Here is an 11,472-nt window from a genome sequence, read left to right as displayed (position 1 = left end):
ATACATTTAAATAGTGATGGTAGCGACAAGTAGTAAAGAGTAATGAGTACAAAATCAAATAACATTAGATAGAATGGTCATTCTATTACATTTATTTTTGGAAAACCGAGGGGTCAGATTTAGTAGTTGTATTCATCAAATAATCCAAACTCATTGACGATTACGAATGTTTTAAGTGTTCAGAATGGAAATAAGTTCTTAGATTGCTTCATCATCATCATCATCATCATCATCATCATCATCATCATCGTCGCCGTAGTTGTCGTCATCGTCGCCGTAGTTGTCGTAGTCATCAATATTATCATCGTCATTAGCTACATCATCATCGACATTATTATTATTATTATTATTATTATTATTATTATTATTATTATTATTATTATTATTATTATTATTATTATTATTATTATTATTATTATTATTATTATATTGTTATACCATTATACCCGAATAACCTAATATAATATTCCCTTTCTCTCATCCAGGCCATGGCATCAGGAGGTGATGATATGGGATTTGTCCCCATGATTTCCATATTGAAAAAACCAGATCCCAGCGACACACATTGCACTGATTGGGTGGCAACGGAAAAGGTGAGTTTTCTTTTTTCTTTCTCTCTCTACTTTTCTTTTTTCTTTCTTTCTCTTTTTTTATTAGTATTGTTTTCTAGTTATTTTGTTCGTTTTTATTTATTTATATATTTATTTGATGTAATAATAATAATAATAATAATAATAATAATAATAATAATAATAATAATAATAATAATAATAATAATAATAATAATAATAATAATAATAATAATGGTGATGATGATGACGACAATGGCAACGATGACATTGATGATGATGATGATGATGATGATGATGATTATGATGATTTCAGGCCCAGTGCGGTACTTATAAAGATAAAAAATAATAATAGTAATAGGAAGGTGTAGGGAGCGAAAAGACGAATGGAGCTTTGAACGAAGCGAGCGGAGTCTTTCTCTCTCACACAAATCATGAACTGATAACAACAACAAGCTAAGATCTCTGATCAAACTTTTCTCTTTTATTGTCATTCAAGTTTCATTAAATTACTCTCGTTTGTGTTTAATCATTTTGTTCTTAAGTTATTTCGAGATCCTAAACTGGTGACCCGACGCTGAACATGGCGGAACAAATAAACAAACTTTCTGACCTTTTGCAACAACTCCTTGTCCTCCAATCCTCCCAAAAGAGTCAAAGTACGGTTGGGGCAGTCTCAGAAAAACTGCAAGAATTATTGACAAAGTCACCAGACGTTTGGTTCGCAAGAATTGAAGCACAATTTAACACTCGCGGTATCACAGAAGACCAAACAAAATATGACTATGTTGTTAGCACTCTAGATGTAAACACTGCAGAAGAAATGCAGGCAGTACTCACAAACCCTCCGCATGAAAATAAATATGAGACGCTTAAAAAATCACTAATCAAGACATTCGGCAAGTCTCAAGCCCAAAAGGATTTCCAACTACTTAATCTCAACGGAATGGGTGCAAACGACCAACAGTGCTGCTGAGGAAAATCAGCTCATTGAATGATGACCCCCAAACATTGAAACGGGAACTTTTCCTGTCAAACCTCCCTCCTGACATCCAATGCATTTTAGTTAGTCAGAATATCGTCGACGTAGAACTTCTAGCTGAGGCTGCTGACAGGATTTGGGAGACGAAAGCAACTGCAAGACTTGCTGATGGCACTATGGATCTACGAAACACAAACAATGTCGTAGCTTCATCCACAAGACAAGAATCCAGTGGCGGTTTCACACCTATTGAAAACAATGGACAAACCCACATCGACGCCGCGGGTTTCAAACCCAATCGGGCACAACAGTCACTTGGCAACAGATCATTTGGTCAACAGAGCGGTTTGTGTGTTTTTACCAAACGAAGTTTGGATTCAAAGCTCAACGGTGTCAGCCAGGGTGTAGTTTTACATCTTTGGGAAACGACAAGGCCAGCAGCTAGAAGTGGCGACTGCTGGCACACCAGACACAGCCACGAACACCTTTTCAATCATGGACAGTAGTGCTGGGTCGAGTTTGAAACGATCAAATCGAGCGGGTTTTCGATCGAGTCCTCTAAAATCGAGTCGGTTTCGGGCGGGTTTCGAGTCAGTGACGTCATCGAGCAGTGATTCGTTTGAAAAAAAAAACACGAGCAACTCGTTTGCCACAGGAAACTTCACATACCCTCCCTCTCTTATGTCTGTGGCTGGCTTGACTGCAGCTGGTTATGATGGGGGCTGCCAGATGGCCAAGTTCAAAATTGGTTACTAAGAAACGCTTTTCTATTATTATTCATTTAAAAAAAAAATCTTTTATTTAAAAAAAATGAAAAGATAAGTTTATCCAACTGTAGTCGATTGTTTTGTTAATCAAAACAAATGAGTTTTTCAAGGGAGTCAGAATGCTTGTGGTGTTGGGCTATTTGGGGTCTATTTGACTACTTGGGCAAGAAGAAATCTGGCTGTCTGGCAGCCTTGATTATGATCGTTCGTCGCATCACACACACATACACACACACACACACACACACACACACACACACACGCCATCAAACAGTTGTTGATGGTGAAGGGTTGAGACCCCCCCCCCTCCCACCACCATCATCCCGCTGTCACCTTAACATTTCATATTTATGTCGCGCCAAAAGTTGTCGGCCGCCCCACCTCCCATAATTTGTCACTGGTCGTCATCGCCTCTTGTGTGTGCGGGAAAGGTCGTGCCTTTCATTTCATTATTTGAAAAATAAATGAACAAGAATGGTGTGTTTTTATTAGGTAGGTAGATAATAATAATATTTAGCAGGTTCCACACCCAGACACACACGGATTGCCCGGACACGATGATAACGATGCCGACGACAATGGATGACGATGATGATGATGATGATGATGATTATCGTGTTTCTGTTTAAAAAATGAAATACTTTAGCAGGTTCCACCCCACCCCCCACACGGATAGACCGGACCCGAAGATGATGATTGTGGTTTTGCTGGCTGTTACGGCTGTGATGAGGATGATGATAATGATGATGATGATGATGATGACGATGGCGCAGATGGTGATTATTTGTTCGGTCGCTCAGTGGTACGGTGTCTCTTGTCACAAAATCAAGCCTTGTCAATGGCCGGATGAGTGACAGTGATTGTTGAAAATTGTGATCCAGACGTTGAGTCCGTGTGTCAGGCACTTGACTCAGGTGTGAATGTATTCTTATCTTATAAGCAATGACGGGTATTGTAAAGAGCTTTAATACAAAAAGACTCCAAACAGCGATCGGTACCTACTGTACGAAATGGATGTATGGTCGATATGGCGTGCCGGAGGAATAAATTAAATAAAATATTGTGAAGTTCATTGAGCATGGTAAATCCTTGGAAATGCGCTTTGAACTAATACACCTGCTAGACAACTCCGATTCCAATATAAACGACTGATTAATATTCCCATATATATAAACTATAGTTAGCTGAAAATCTTTCTTTGTCGGGACTCCAAAAGTATGGAACGAATTAGACAAAGAAATCAAAGGGTCTTTTAGGAGCACTGATTGATTTTAGATTGATTATTACATTGAAATGTGTTGATATTTATTTTATCCATTATTATTAGGGTGGTGGTGGTGGTGGTGATGATGATGATCCGCTGATATGATGGTGATGATAAATAAATTAAACATAATTCCCTTTATTCATCCCATAGGGGAGATTCGTCTTTCGGGTCTATTCTAAGGGAAGACTGGAATAACCCAAGCGATAGCCGCAGTGCAGCGCCGCAAATTTAGTTAGGGCAAGGTGACTTGCTCAAGACCACTCAGCGGCGGGTGATCGAACTCGGTACCTTTCGGGTGCCAACCAAAGACCGTACCGCTGCCCCTGATGATGATGATGATGATGATGATGATGATGATGATGATGATGATGATGATGATGATGATGATGATGATGATGATGAGGGGAACTAACAAAGAATACACAGGCATCTAAAATTGAAACATTCCATATTCAAAGCTAATGTTTTACTTTAAAAAATTGAGCTTTACAATATCCACTAAATGTGATCAAAGCGCTTTGTAAAGGGGTCCCCGGTCAACAGCAACATTTAATATGTAGGACGGGACATGCCGCCTGTTAGGCGATATTACAATTTTTCAGACAAAGACAACGCTGTTAACGGCCAGGTACTCATTTTACACCTGAGTACGGTGAGAGAATGTGAGTAAAGAGCCTTGTCCAAAGACTCAACTATGCACCGAGCGCGAGGCTCGAACCCAGGACTTTCCGATCCCAAAGCGGGTGTCATACCACTAGACCATTATAATGCACGAGAGCCATGGTCGACTAGAGTACTACCTATAGTTACGTCATGACTAGACCACATAGCCGCACTATGGAGGAGTGTTCATTGATAGAGGGATGCGTGTGTGTCATAGAAATAGCCTTAGTGTGTGTGTGTGTGTGTGTGTATGTGTGTGTGTGTGTGTGTGTGTGTGATAGTCAAACTTTAGTAGGTTTAATGAAGTCTTGTCACACACGCGTGATACACCTATACGAATTTCCCTGCCACTGCCACCCAGACACACTAACATCTGACAAGGAGTGAGGGCTGTGGAAGAACCACAGACTACCGTGTGCAAACATTGGCGATTGGTATCGGATGGCAAACTGTGATCGTTTGAATTTGAAATGATTCGAAACACTCGTTACCCCTCCGCTCGCTCGAATCCTGATCGTCTCAAGCTCGTCTCACGTGTCAAGATCGTCTCAAGCTCACAACCCGCTTGATCGTTTTACGATCGAGTGATCGTTTTACTGACTCGCTCTTCCGGCATTGAGATCGAGCACTGACTCGTGGCTTGGCGCTCGGTCGTCGATCGAGTAAAAGCGATCAAATAACCCAACACTAATGGACAGACGATCAGGAATACATTTCCTAATAGATACCGGAGCGGACATTTCAGTTTTTCAGCATCTGTCCATGAGGGAAAATGCAACTCCCCCTCCTCACCGTTATTAGCAGCTAACGGTACCTCTATCCGTTCATGGGGAAAACGAATCTTCACGCTCCACTTTGGACAAAAAAAAACTTCTTACACATGAGTTCGTTCTGGCAGACATCACGAGACCTATACTTGGAGCAGATTTTTTTATTCAACATGAACTCCTCATTGACTTAAAAGGTAGACACCTTATGTCACTCTGCAGTGTTTTAGCCTCGCTTCAGCCAACTAGAACCTCCCACTCGGTTTCGGGACTCTCCTTCGTAGTGAAAACCTCATACTCATGCATGTTGTCAGAATTTCCACAATTCTTTACTCCGAGATGCAGTTCAACTGTCAACAAGCATGGTGTGGAGCTGCATATAGTTACAGACGGACCGCCAGTTCACGGCAAAGTTCGTCGTCTTACCGAGGATAAACTGACAGCAGCTCTACAAGAATTTCTGGCTATGGAAGAAATGGGGATCATTCGACGCTATAACTCTCCATGGTCTTCACCTCTTCATGTTGTTCCAAAAGCTGATGGGCAACTCCGACCTTGCGGTGACTATCGCCACCTCAACACACAAACAAAAGATGACAGATTTCCTTTACCGCACATTCAGGACTTCAATAGACGACTTGCAGGGTGCAAAGTTTTCTCTAAAGTCGACCTTGTTAGGAGCTATCACCAAATACCCGTTGCAACTACATCCATTCCAAAAACTGCAATAACTACCCCATTTGGCTTCTGGGAGTTTGTACGTATGCCATTCGGCCTTAAGAATGCTTCCCAGACATTCCAGAGGCTTATGGATGGAATCCTGAGAAACGCTCCTTTTGCATTCGGCTACATCGATGATATTCTAATAGCCAGCCACTCCCATGAAGAACACCGTGAACACCTTCACCATCTCTTTCAGCTTCTTTCTGACAACGGGTTGGTTATCAACAAAAGCAAGTGTGTATTTGGGGCTAGCGAACTTGACTTTCTTGGCCACCGTATCACATCGCAAGGTATTCTTCCATACCCTGACCGAGTTTTCGCATTAGTCAACAGTGAACCACCAACTGACCGCACCGGGCTCCAACGATTTCTCTTCATGATCAATTACTATCATCGGTTCATGCCACACATCGCTGACACACTTGCTCGACTGCATCATGCTCAGGCAAGCAGAAAAGGCCAACGCATCGAATGGTCGACAGACTGTCGAAAGGCTTTTGAACAAGCCAAAAACTTTCTCAAAAACATCGTCCTCCTCAATCATCCTCGTCAAAATGTGAGACGAGCCTCACTGTCGATGCTTCAAATGTAGCTATTGGTGCGCAAATAGAGCAACTACAGGATGGTAAATCTTGGATTCCCTTGCTTTCTACTCACGGAAATTGTCTGAAACAGAGAAGAAATACAGTGCGTTTGATCGAGAACTCCTCGCCGCCTATTCCGCAATCAAACACTTCAGACATTTTCTGGAAGGCCAGTCGTTCACAATTTACACTGACCACCTACCATTAGTTACAGCGATCAGAAGTCAAACGGATAGATCGCCGCGGCAGACGAGACACCTCTCCTACATAGCCGAATTTACTACAGATATACAACATCTCCGAGGCAAGTTCAATGTCATCGCTGATGCCCTCTCCCGTTTAACAATCAATGCATCATCCAAGGGAGATCACGACCTATCCCGGGAGATTTTGCACGTTTGTCTAAAGACCAACGTGATTCAGGAGAGATGGAGAGTTACATGTCGAAAACAACAGGCTTAAATCTCCTATATGTCGACTTCGACACCCATGTCATCCTCTGTGACACGTCAACTGGAAGACTAAGGCCCATTCTACTCAAATCGTGGACACATCTGATTTTCGACCAATTGCACGGCCTATCACACTCTGGCCCAAGACCCACACAAAAACTCATTTGTCAGCGTTTTGTTTGGGAGATTATGAAACGAGATATTCGTCGCTGGTGTAAAGAGTGCCATGCCTGTCAAGCATCAAAGATCAGTCGACATACCAAATCACCGTTATCAATTCGCTTACCACAACCAGACACAGGATTTTCTAGCCTACACGTTGACCTTGTTGGACCTTTACCAACAAGTCAAGGCATGTCATATATTTTCACCATAATAGACCGTTTTACTCGTTGGCCTGAAGCAATTCCACTGCCAGATGCACATGCCACGACATGCGCACAAGCTGTTCTACAACATTGGATATCGCGGTTTGGTGTGCCAACAGACATTACCTCTGACCGAGGTAGACAATTCACCTCGACGCTTTAGTCAGAATTTGGGGAGTTGCTTGGCATCAAGATCAACAACACGACGGCATACCACCCACAAGCAAACGGAATGGTCGAGCGCTTTCACAGACAACTCAGAAGTGCATTGAAGGTGAGAACAACTTCTCCAAATTGGTACTCGGAACTCCCATTGGTTCTTCTGGGAATTCATTCTTCTTGGAGACTTGAGGCCGATTGCTCACCTGCCGAAATGTTTTACGGTTCAACACTATGTCTTCCAGGAGAAATACTGCAACCCAAAAACACTCCGCACATAGAGCCTAGTTCAGATTTCGTGAAACAACTCAAAGCAACCATGCAATCACTGGCTTCAACTCCGCCCAACTTTCATGGGAATCAGCCTGTTTACATGCCTACCAATTTTACTTCTACCGGTTACGTTTACGTTCGCATTGACTCTCACCGTTCCCCTTTACAATGGCACTATGACGGCCCTTATCGAATTTTAGAGACAAACGACAAATATTTTGTATTAGACATTAAAGGAAAAAAAGAGAAGGTAACTGTAGATCGCCTGAAAGCAGCACATATCGCTCAAACAACAATACAGCAAACAAGGAAGCCCCAATTAGGACCAGGTTCAGATACAAAACCTGCTACATTGGAAGATGCGGTATCGGACAAAACATGCCCAAATAGGGACGTTACAATTACCACCAGGTCAGGTAGACACTCAAGGCTCCCTCCTCGATATCAAGACTAGCGCTGTAAACTATGTGGTATACAACTGGGAGGGGGGTACTGTAGGGAGCGAAAAGACGAATGGAGGTTTGGACGGGCGAGCAGAGTCTTCCTCTCTCTCACAAATCATTAACTGATAACAACAACAAGCTAAGACTTCTGATCAAACTTTTCTCTTTTATTGTCATCCAAGTTTCATTAAATTACTCTCGTTTGTGTTTAATCATTTTGTTCTTAAGTTATTTTGAGATCCTAAAAAGGCATCTAGGAGTCATGCCCTAGATGTGGTCCAGTCCCTTTGGAGTGTAGTGTACAAACTGAAGACCCAATTATTTTTTTTCTTTTAAAAAAATTTATCTATTTTAACGCTATTTTCAACAGAGAAAAGACGCTACTTCGTAGACAACCCGCACATTGACAATACTTTTTGATTGTACACACTTCATTCCCAGGTCTAGGAAGTAGGAAAATAAATTGATTTATTCCAGCTTTTTGGCCATACTCTGTATTAAAAATTTTGGCCAGAAAACTCGTCCTTCAATAAATATGAATCGATTAAAATGCCCTTCACCATGAAATATAAATAAATAATGGAAAAAAACCTTTGAAACATTGGGAATTAAATGTCACATTAATCAATCAATATACTTTGACAAGTCCCAGGTTTGAGAGTTTTTGCCAAGATGAGGGTCATTTCTAGCCAAAGTTTTAAGTACGTTTCTTTAAAAGGATTACGACAGTTTGTGTGGGTTATTTTTATTTATTTATCTATTTATATATATTTATTATTTATTGATTCCAGGTTCATGGATCTAGTTTTCAAATCTACTCAGAAGATGGAGTGAACATCAGAGCCGGTTCTCGGCAAAGGAATCTAGACGGACAGGTCTCTTTCATTAGGTGCGATATCAAGAAACTTTTGAAGAAATACGAAGCAGCTGCTCTCAAAACATGGGACATTATTCACAGTGGGGAAAAGTGGGAGCAATATAGAGAAACTTCTACAGAATTTAAAGGCGATACAGATGATGACGGCGATGATGATCAGAGCTCGGAAAATTATTGTGACTTGGGTGAAATATGCCGAGTGAGAATTTATGGAGACCTTACGGAGGGGGAGGAATAGACTTGCCAGAAAAATCAGCGGCTCAGAAAGAGATCATCTACTGTGATGAATTTCGGTTTTACGTTTTCGGACTGACTATCAATAAGAAATGGGTGAATATTCAGGATTTGAACGATCTGTGCAAAGTGGCTGGTTTTCCTTACTACGCCAAGCCAGTGTGTGAACCGATGGCTACCATGGAAGGCCTGAAGAAGCACCTCCAGGAGAGGTGGGTTCATGAGATCGAGGTCTGCCCTGACTGAAAAGAATGATGATTTGAAGTGTAACGTAGAAGGTTAGTTATGAAATGTTTAGATCAGTTTTCTCTCTTCCATCCATCATACGTTTCTTCACATCTTCATCAGATATATCTATCAATGACAAATTAAATGAAATACTTTCCTTCAATTCTAAATGATTGTGAATTTGAAAACATTTTATCGCCCTCTGCGTCAAATCTGCCATGCTCATAAAAAAAACTTATAATAAAACAAAATACTTTAAAATATCGGCCCAAGGACTCGTCCTTCAAATCTAGATCGATTAAAATGACCCTGATCTTGTCACAAACTCTCAATCTTGGGACTTCGGAAAGTTCCAGGTTTCAGAGTTTATGACAAGATGATCATATTAATCGATCGATATCTGAAGGATGGGCTTTCAAGCCTAGATTTTAAATGTGCGATTTTTTCCCCTCTCAAATTGTATTATGCCCGAGTTATTTAGATGGTGAAAATGTAATTTATGTTAAAATATATGACACGTATTAAGCACATGTGTTTGGTTGGAGACTATGAATGTATTACAGTTTAATTTTGATAACGCCAATACCACCGGACCAGAAAGATTGTTTGACTTCATGCATTATCAACGATAAACCCTTATATTAAAAAAAGAGAGAGACCAATAAGATTTGGAACCAAAAAGAGGTGTTGACTTTAAGCAGAAATTGATTATAGGAGTGTTGACTTTATGCAGATTCTACTGTAGACTTTTTAATCGCTAGAACTAAAATGTTGAGAATTTCTCTAGCTCTACTCAAACAAAAAATTTGCAAATATAATAATGATAATGATAATAATAATAATAATAATAATAATAATAATAATAATAATAATAATAATAATAATAATAATAATAATAATAATAATAATAATGATAATAATAACTATAAGTTATTTATATAGGGCTCAACTTCCACACAAGTGCTCAGCGGCGCTCTACAACATTAATTATCATTCAAACATTAATTTTTTGACAATTTTGAGAATACATATGATGAAACAAACACATACACATGCACACAAACTCAATCACAGATACATTTACATTCCTACACGAACACACACACATAAATTTACATTAATGTTACTATATTACCTCAACACGATAAATAAAGGGAACATATTTTCATTTTAAAATACTCTTCACAAGCTTTGCGTAGGGTTGACGGCTTATCAGTGTATGTGTGAGCAGGACGAGTGGGTATCGAGGTTATGCTATATTTTCTAACTTTGTTCCTTTCTTTTATCACAGGAGTGGTGATGACTCCCTTGAAAAGACCAGACTACAAACTACACGCCGTCAAATTTCTTGCTGAAGCTTTTCTTGACGTAAAAGATGAAAATTTTGGCAAGACCAAGACAGTCCAGTACTGTACCAAACAACGTTATCACAGTGTCATCAGCAAACTGGATATCCATGAACGAAATGACACGAAACTGGTCGTCAATATGTACATTGATGACATCATCAAAGAAATGGAAAATAAGAACGTTCATTATAAGATGAAGGAAAAGTGGGCGAAGAATGTTTTAGAATGGTTGGCAGCGGATGAATATAACGCAGATCCAGAGGTGCTACAAGAAATAGTCAGTGCAGGTGGTGGTGAGAAGAGGCAACAGGAAGGAAAGGGTGCAGTTGGTGGTGAGAAGAGGCAACAGGAAGGAAAGGGTGCAGGTGGTGGTGAGAAGAGGCAACAGGAAGGAAAGGGTGCAGTTGGTGGTGAGAAGAGGCAACAGGAAGGAAAGAGTGCAGTTGGTGGTGAGAAGAGGCAACAGGAAGGAAAGGGTGCAGTTGGTGGTGAGAAGAGGCAACAGGAAGGAAAGGGTGCAGGTGGTGGTGAGAAGAGGCAACAGGAAGGAAAGAGTGCAGGTGGTGGTGAGAAGAGGCAACAGGAAGGAAAGGGTGCAGGTGGTGGTGAGGAGAGGCAACAGGAAGGAAAGCAGAAGAAGAAGAGAGGGATATACCAGGGAAGACCTAAAAAAGAGGAACCAGAATACGTATTTGATGATGAAGAGTCAATGTATGCAAGTTTGTATTATTTTTTACGCCGGTAGTTATACATAGCTAAACAGTATA

At 40.6% G+C, this 11,472-nt stretch overlaps 1 pseudogene across 1 annotated transcript; it reads left to right on the top strand.

Annotated features, from left to right (window-relative positions):
* The first annotated feature begins 7,374 nt into the window (after window positions 1-7,374).
* Window positions 7,375-11,472, top strand: LOC144964094 (uncharacterized; annotated as a pseudogene). Its single transcript, XR_013643742.1, has 3 exons — window positions 7,375-7,710; window positions 8,809-9,406; window positions 10,648-11,472. The product of XR_013643742.1 is annotated as an uncharacterized LOC144964094 (transcript).

The sequence above is a fragment of the Berghia stephanieae genome, chromosome 2 (assembly GCF_034508935.2).
Source record: "Berghia stephanieae isolate SIO BIC M18660-M18661 chromosome 2, UCSD_Bste_1.3, whole genome shotgun sequence".
NCBI classification, from domain to species: domain Eukaryota; kingdom Metazoa; phylum Mollusca; class Gastropoda; order Nudibranchia; family Aeolidiidae; genus Berghia; species Berghia stephanieae.
Note: the sequence above shows the minus strand (reverse complement) of the source record. Positions and strands in the feature narration are given on the sequence as shown.